Source organism: Anopheles coustani (genome assembly GCF_943734705.1).
Source record: "Anopheles coustani chromosome X unlocalized genomic scaffold, idAnoCousDA_361_x.2 X_unloc_13, whole genome shotgun sequence".
Taxonomy (NCBI): Eukaryota; Metazoa; Arthropoda; class Insecta; order Diptera; family Culicidae; genus Anopheles; species Anopheles coustani.
The window spans coordinates 240459-247500 of NW_026525082.1; positions in this window are offsets into that span (position 1 = coordinate 240459).

A 7042-nucleotide genomic window follows, 5' to 3' on the forward strand; every position below is an offset into this window, starting at 1 on the left:
AGTCGAAGAGGCCCGCGAAAGCTTGCTTTCCATGGCTATGCGATGCACAAATTGAGTTTACTCACCGTAGTATAAAACGAACGAACCGAACCTATCCGAGTAGGGATAATGGGCGCAGTAACATACTTCTGTGACCCAGCGAGAGTTGAACGAGGTGACATGAACTGTCAGTGGCTTATATCAGATGGGATACATACATGAGATTGCTTTCAAATCTACACTCGAAAACCTAACCAAGTAAAAGCGAACGTGGGGAGGATTCGAAACTGGTAACGAAATCTTAAGCTGGAAAGAGTCATCACTATGGATACATATTATGCGAAACCAATCAAGTGCTCAGTACTGATCCAAAACCTAAGAGCACTAGTGAACACCTTATTCTCACCCTAGTTCACATCCAAGTGATATCGACCACGTGTGTGAAGCAAAGACCAATCGAATTCCTCAATGGACTGAACACTATGAACAAATGGCCAAAAACGTTATAACTATCCAAACATCCTACTATCTAGCGAAAGTCATCACGATGGAACCATACAATGATCTTAACCTATAGCGCTCACCTATTCCTACCCAGAGTGCAAGTGAACAGATTGCTCACCCTTACCAGTTCACAACCACGTGATCGACTAACATACCGAGGTTACCACAAGTCAAAGTTATACGTTTACAAGCGCAAGACCAATCGAAAACCCCGAAAGCAATCTCGACCCAAAATGTATTATCCGTGAGTGTAGTCGAGTCTCGTACTCGTCATCTGTAATCGTCGGATAGAATATCCAGTACACGGTTGTCTTTCCAAATGAAATCTACATACAGAACTCGCTCTTGGCAAATGGGTGGCATTGGCGCAATCAGGAGCGAGTTCCCGTCCGGGTGCCAAGTGATTGGCAAATGTCTGGGGGAAAGCAACCATATGTTGATTTGTCTGTTAGTGTACTGGGTGTTTGAGGTATGTAGTATCCACGCTTGGTTGGGTGTGTCAGAGGACCATGGATGCGTTCACAACCCCAATTGGGGTACATCGGGAATGATTTTGTGGAACCGATGTGCCCGGCACACACTAAGTTTTGTTGCAAGTTAATAGTGTGCCATGTCCGGGGGGGTTGTGATTAAACTCTGGTGAATTGCGTACTGTGGTGATTGGGGTATGAAAGCCCCGCAGTTGCAATGATCGGACGCGCCTAGCGTGTCCTTTAGTTGATGGTAGGGAAATGAAGGCCCTTGTCAGCTCACCTAAGTATTCATGGAAGTTTGGCATAAGGTCGCTGTGGTAGGGGTATGAAGGCCCCGTCAGCGCATGCACAATCGGGCGCACGTGCGCTTAGCGGAGTCGAATGCCGCTCAAGTGCCTGTCCGGTGCATCGGGTGTGTGTGATACGAGGGCAATGAGGTTCGCACGGGGGCTCGCCTCCCGTGTGCTACCGGACTTGACAGCATATAGAACGTGGTGTTTGCTCCTCCGGGTGCAATGGGACAATGAACATTCGAACGCAAAGTCGGAATTCTGGTTGATCCTACCAGTAATATACGCTCGTCTCAAAGGTTAAGCCATGCATGTCTAAGTACAAACAGATTTAATGTGAAACCGCATAAGGCTCAGTATAACAGCTATAATTTACGAGATCATCAACCTAGTTACTTGGATAACTGTGGAAAATCTAGAGCTAATACATGCAACATGCCAGGACCCTCGCGGGAACTGGTGCACTTATTAGTCAAACCAATCGCGGGTTCTCCGTGTCATTGAGTTGAAGTCTGGATAATGATGCTGATCGTATGGTCTCGCACCGACGACAGATCTCGCAAATATCTGCCCTATCAACTATGGATGGTAGTATAGAGGACTACCATGGTTGCAACGGGTAACGGGGAATCAGGGTTCGATTCCGGAGAGGGAGCCTGAGAAATGGCTACCACATCCAAGGAAGGCAGCAGGCGCGTAAATTACCCAATCCCGGGACGGGGAGGTAGTGACGAGAAATAACAATATGAAACTCTTTAATGATGTTTCATAATTGGAATGAGTAGAGCATAAATCCTTCTACGAGGATCAAGTGGAGGGCAAGTCTGGTGCCAGCAGCCGCGGTAATTCCAGCTCCACTAGCGTATATTAAAATTGTTGCGGTTAAAACGTTCGAAGTTGATACTTGTCCAACACAGTCCGGCTCCGCCGACCCGGTCAACCCGTGGTCGGTGGGCCAAGTCGGAATCTGGTTGCGACTCAATGGTGTGGTAGGGCACCAAGTCTGTGTCATGGTGTGCCCTTCAACGGGTGCAAGTGTAACATAGAGCTCGACCGCTCACGTTTACCTTGAACAAATTAGAGTGCTTAAAGCAGGGTGCCCAAACGCCCTAGAATAATCTTGCATGGAATAATGGAATACGACCTTGGTCTAATCTTTCATTGGTTTGTACTCAGACCGGAGGTAATGATTAACAGAAGTAGTTGGGGACACTAGTATTACGGCGCGAGAGGTGAAATTCGTAGACCGTCGTAAGACTAACTAAAGCGAAGGCATTTGTCAAGGATGCTTTCTTTAATCAAGAACGAAAGTTAGAGGATCGAAGGCGATTAGATACCGCCCTAGTTCTAACCGTAAACGATGCCAACTAGCAATTGGGAGACGCTACAACCAGGTGCTCTCAGTAGCTTCCGGGAAACCAAAGTCAGGTTCCGGGGGAAGTATGGTTGCAAAGTTGAAACTTAAAGGAATTGACGGAAGGGCACCACAATGAAATGGAGCTTGCGGTTCAATTTGACTCAACACGGGAAAACTTACCAGGTCCGAACTTATGGAGGTGAGACAGATTAATAGCTCTTTCTCAAATTTAAGGGTAGTGGTGCATGGCCGTTCTTAGTTCGTGGATTGATTTGTCTGGTTAATTCCGATAACGAACGTGACTCACATATGCTAACTAGAACGCAGTCAGCGTTAATGCGTCGATGCCGATTGGAACGGGTTAGGACCTTTCGGTGGAGTATGACCTGACACCTTCGCTGTTCGTGTGCGCAAGTGCACTTACGGTACGCTGCTTAGCAGGACAATTTGTGTTTAGCAAAATGAGATCGAGCGATAACAGGTCCGTGATGCCCTTAGATGTTCTGGGCTACACGCGTGCTACAATGTGGGTAGCAGCGTGTCTCCTATTCCGAGAGGAACGGGAAATCACTCAAATACTCACTTAGTAGGGATTATGGATTGCAATGGTCCATATGAACTCGGAACTTCTAGTAAGTGCTGGTCATCAGCCAGCGTTGAATACGTCCCTGCCCTTTGTACACACCGCCCGTCGCTACTACCGATGGATTATTTAGTGAGGTCTTTGGAGATGATCGTTCGCTGGATCCTCGTGAACCGCGTCTGCTTTATCGAAGTTGACCGAACTTGATGATTTAGAGGAAGTAAAAGTCGTAACAAGGTTTCCGTAGGTGAACCTGCGGAAGGATCATTAGTGGCCAAGTGATCCTTCCAGAAGTCCGAACCTGCGGGTTGAGACTTCGGCACAAGTTGCCATATGATAATTGACGAAACACTATAGAAGTCCGAACCTGCGGGTTGAGACTTCGGCACAAGTTGCCATATGATAATTGACGAAACACTATAGAAGTCCGAACCTGCGGGTTGAGACTTCGGCACAAGTTGCCATATGATAATTGACGAAACACTATAGAAGTCCGAACCTGCGGGTTGAGACTTAGGCACAAGTTGCCTTATATAAAACTTCGAACAAATACACAAGTCCGAACCTGCGGGTTGAGACTTAGGCACAAGTTGCCATATGATAGTTGACGAAACACGTTAGAAGTCCGAACCTGCGGGTTGAGACTTCGGCACAAGTTGCCATATGAACATTGACGAAACACTATGAAGTCCGAACCTGCGGGTTGAGACTTAGGCACAAGTTGCCTTATATATAACTTCGAACAAATACACAAGTCCGAACCTGCGGGTTGAGACTTAGGCACAAGTTGCCTTATATATAACTTCGAACAAATACACAAGTCCGAACCTGCGGGTTGAGACTTAGGCACAAGTTGCCTTATACATACATTGGCCAAATAAACAGAAGTCCGAACCTGCGGGTTGAGACTTAATGCGATCTAGATACCAAGTTGACATCCAATACCTGTTGAGCAAAACCAAAGATTCCCTGTTCTCGAATGAATACACTATATAACAGGGAATCATGAAGAAATCAAGCAAGCGTGAAACAAAGTCATCACTTGGGCATGCTCGATAGCCAACCACATGACATTAACCTAAGAGAGCATGCAAACCACATGATACCTATAAACGATTAACCCGCCCTAGTTCAATCGTTCGCCAAGTGATGACTTCAGTATGGCTAAGAGAAAAACTTTTAAATGGGAAAAACTCTAAGTCCGAACCTCCGGGTTGAGACTTTCCGCGTCCGGAGGTACGCGTACCGCCTACCCGAAAGATGGTGAATCAGGGGTGTCCGATCAGCAATGGTCGGATGCCCCGTCGTAGTCCAACTATGACAATCAAAGTCAAGACCTCCGGGTTGAGACTTTCCGCGTCCGGAGGTACGCGTACCGCCTACCCGAAAGATGGTGTGCTTCTGGGGTATTCGATGAGTCGGATACCCCGTCGTAGTCCAACTATGACAATACAAAGTCAAGACCTCCGGGTTGAGACTTCCGCGTCGGAGGTGCGCGCACCGCCTACCCGAAAGATGATGAATCAGGGGTGTTCGATCAGCAATGGTCGGATGCCCCGTCGTAGTCCAACTATGACAATCAAAGTCAAGACCTCCGGGTTGAGACTTTCCGCGAGTACAAGCATAAAGGAACACGGACCAAGCCGTACCGAGAGAATCGGTACTAGAGCCCTTGTGGTTCTACATTGAGAGAGCCCTCGTGGTTCTCATTAGGGGCTTTATGCAAGTCGTACTCAATACTGTGGTGTGAAGTATAAAGTAGTCCTCGCCTGGTCCACGCTGCTTCGGCGGTCCTGGGTAAGATAGTTCATTCTAGCTTGCCCTATAGTGGAATGAGGACACTTAATGCTTCGTCTTTTAGCGGCGGCTAGACTCCTCCTCACGGGGAACGAGTTGACGCACACAGCGGCGGCTTACGCACTATGGCAATCATGGATGCCTGAAGATTCCGTGAAGTTCTCCCCTGGTCCACGCTGCCTCGGCAGTCCTGGGTAAAATGGAATATTTCCAGCTTGCCCTATAGTGGAAGAGGACTATCCAACAATACAAAGTCAAGACCTCCGGGTTGAGACTTTCCGCGTCGGTGGTGTCGCGCACCGCCTATCCGAAAGATGGTGTAACAGGGGTGTTCGATCAGCAATGGTCGGATGCCCCGTCATAGTCCAACTATGACAACCAAAGTCAAGACCTCCGGGTTGAGACTTTCCGCGTCCGGAGGTACGCGTACCGCCTACCCGAAAGATGGTGTGCTTCTGGGGTATTCGATGAGTCGGATACCCCGTCGTAGTCCAACTATGACAATACAAAGTCAAGACCTCCGGGTTGAGACTTCCGCGTCGGAGGTGCGCGCACCGCCTACCCGAAAGATGATGAATCAGGGGTGTTCGATCAGCAATGGTCGGATGCCCCGTCGTAGTCCAACTATGACAATCAAAGTCAAGACCTCCGGGTTGAGACTTCCGCGTCCGGAGGTACGCGTACCGCCTACCCGAAAGATGGTGTGCTTCTGGGGTATTCGATGAGTCGGATACCCCGTCGTAGTCCAACTATGACAATCAAAGTCAAGACCTCCGGGTTGAGACTTTCTAAGAGTACAAGCATAAAGGAACACGGACCAAGCCGTACCGAGAGAATCGGTACTAGAGCCCTCGTGGTTCTACATTGAGAGAGCCCTCGTGGTTCTCATTAGGGGCTTTATGCAAGTCGTACTCAATACTGTGGTGTGAAGTATAAAGTATAGAGTCCTCCACTGGTCCACGCTGCTCCGGCGGTCCTGGGTAAGATAGTTCATTCTAGCTTGCCCTATGTGGAAGAGGACTCAATACCCTACCTGTTGAGCTTGAAACAAAGTCATCACTTGGGCATGCTCATATTGCCATACACAATTACATTATATTCGAATGAGCATGCAAGCGACCCTATATAGACCGAACCAAAACGATAGATACCGCCGTAGTTCACCCCCACCAAGTGATGACTTCAGTATGGCTAGTGTGTGAAGTATAAAGTATAGTCCTCCCCTGGTCCACACTGCTTCGGCGGTCCTGGGTAAGATAGTTAGTTCTAGCTTGCCCTATGTGGAAGAGGACACCATACTTAATACTGTGGTGTAATGAACAAAGTATAGTCCTCCACTGGTCCACGCTGCTTCGGCGGTCCTGGGTAAGATAGTTAGTTCTAGCTTGCCCTATGTGGAAGAGGGCATACAAGACAAAGTATAGTTCTCCCCTGGTCCACGCTGCTTCGGCGGTCCTGGGTAAGATAGTTAATTCTAGCTTGCCCTATGTGGAAGAGAGCATACATGAACCAAGAACGAAGGTTATGATCGAGGAATGATTCGACAACTAACCGATGGTATGAAATGTGAAGAATTCAAGCAAGCACACAATCAAGTCATCACTTGGGCATGCTCGATAGCCAACCCTATGACATTAACCTAGTAGAGCATGCGAAAACCAATATATATGTAAACGATGCCCCTCCCTAGTTCAGCGCTTCAACCAAGTGATGACTTCAGAATGGCTAAATCAAATCGGTTCAAAACATACCATCGGTACCCTATTGAAACACACAAGTCGATATCAAACCTCATGATTGTGTAGTCCTCCACTGGTCCACACTGCTCCGGCGGTCCTGGGTAAGATAGTTCATTCTAGCTTGCCCTATGTGGAAGAGGGCACATTACTCAATACTGTGGTGTTATGAACAAAGTATAGTCCTCCACTGGTCCACGCTGCTTCGGCGGTCCTGGGTAAGATAGTTAGTTCTAGCTTGCCCTATGTGGAAGAGGGCATACAAGACAAAGTATAGTTCTCCCCTGGTCCACGCTGCTTCGGCGGTCCTGGGTAAGATAGTT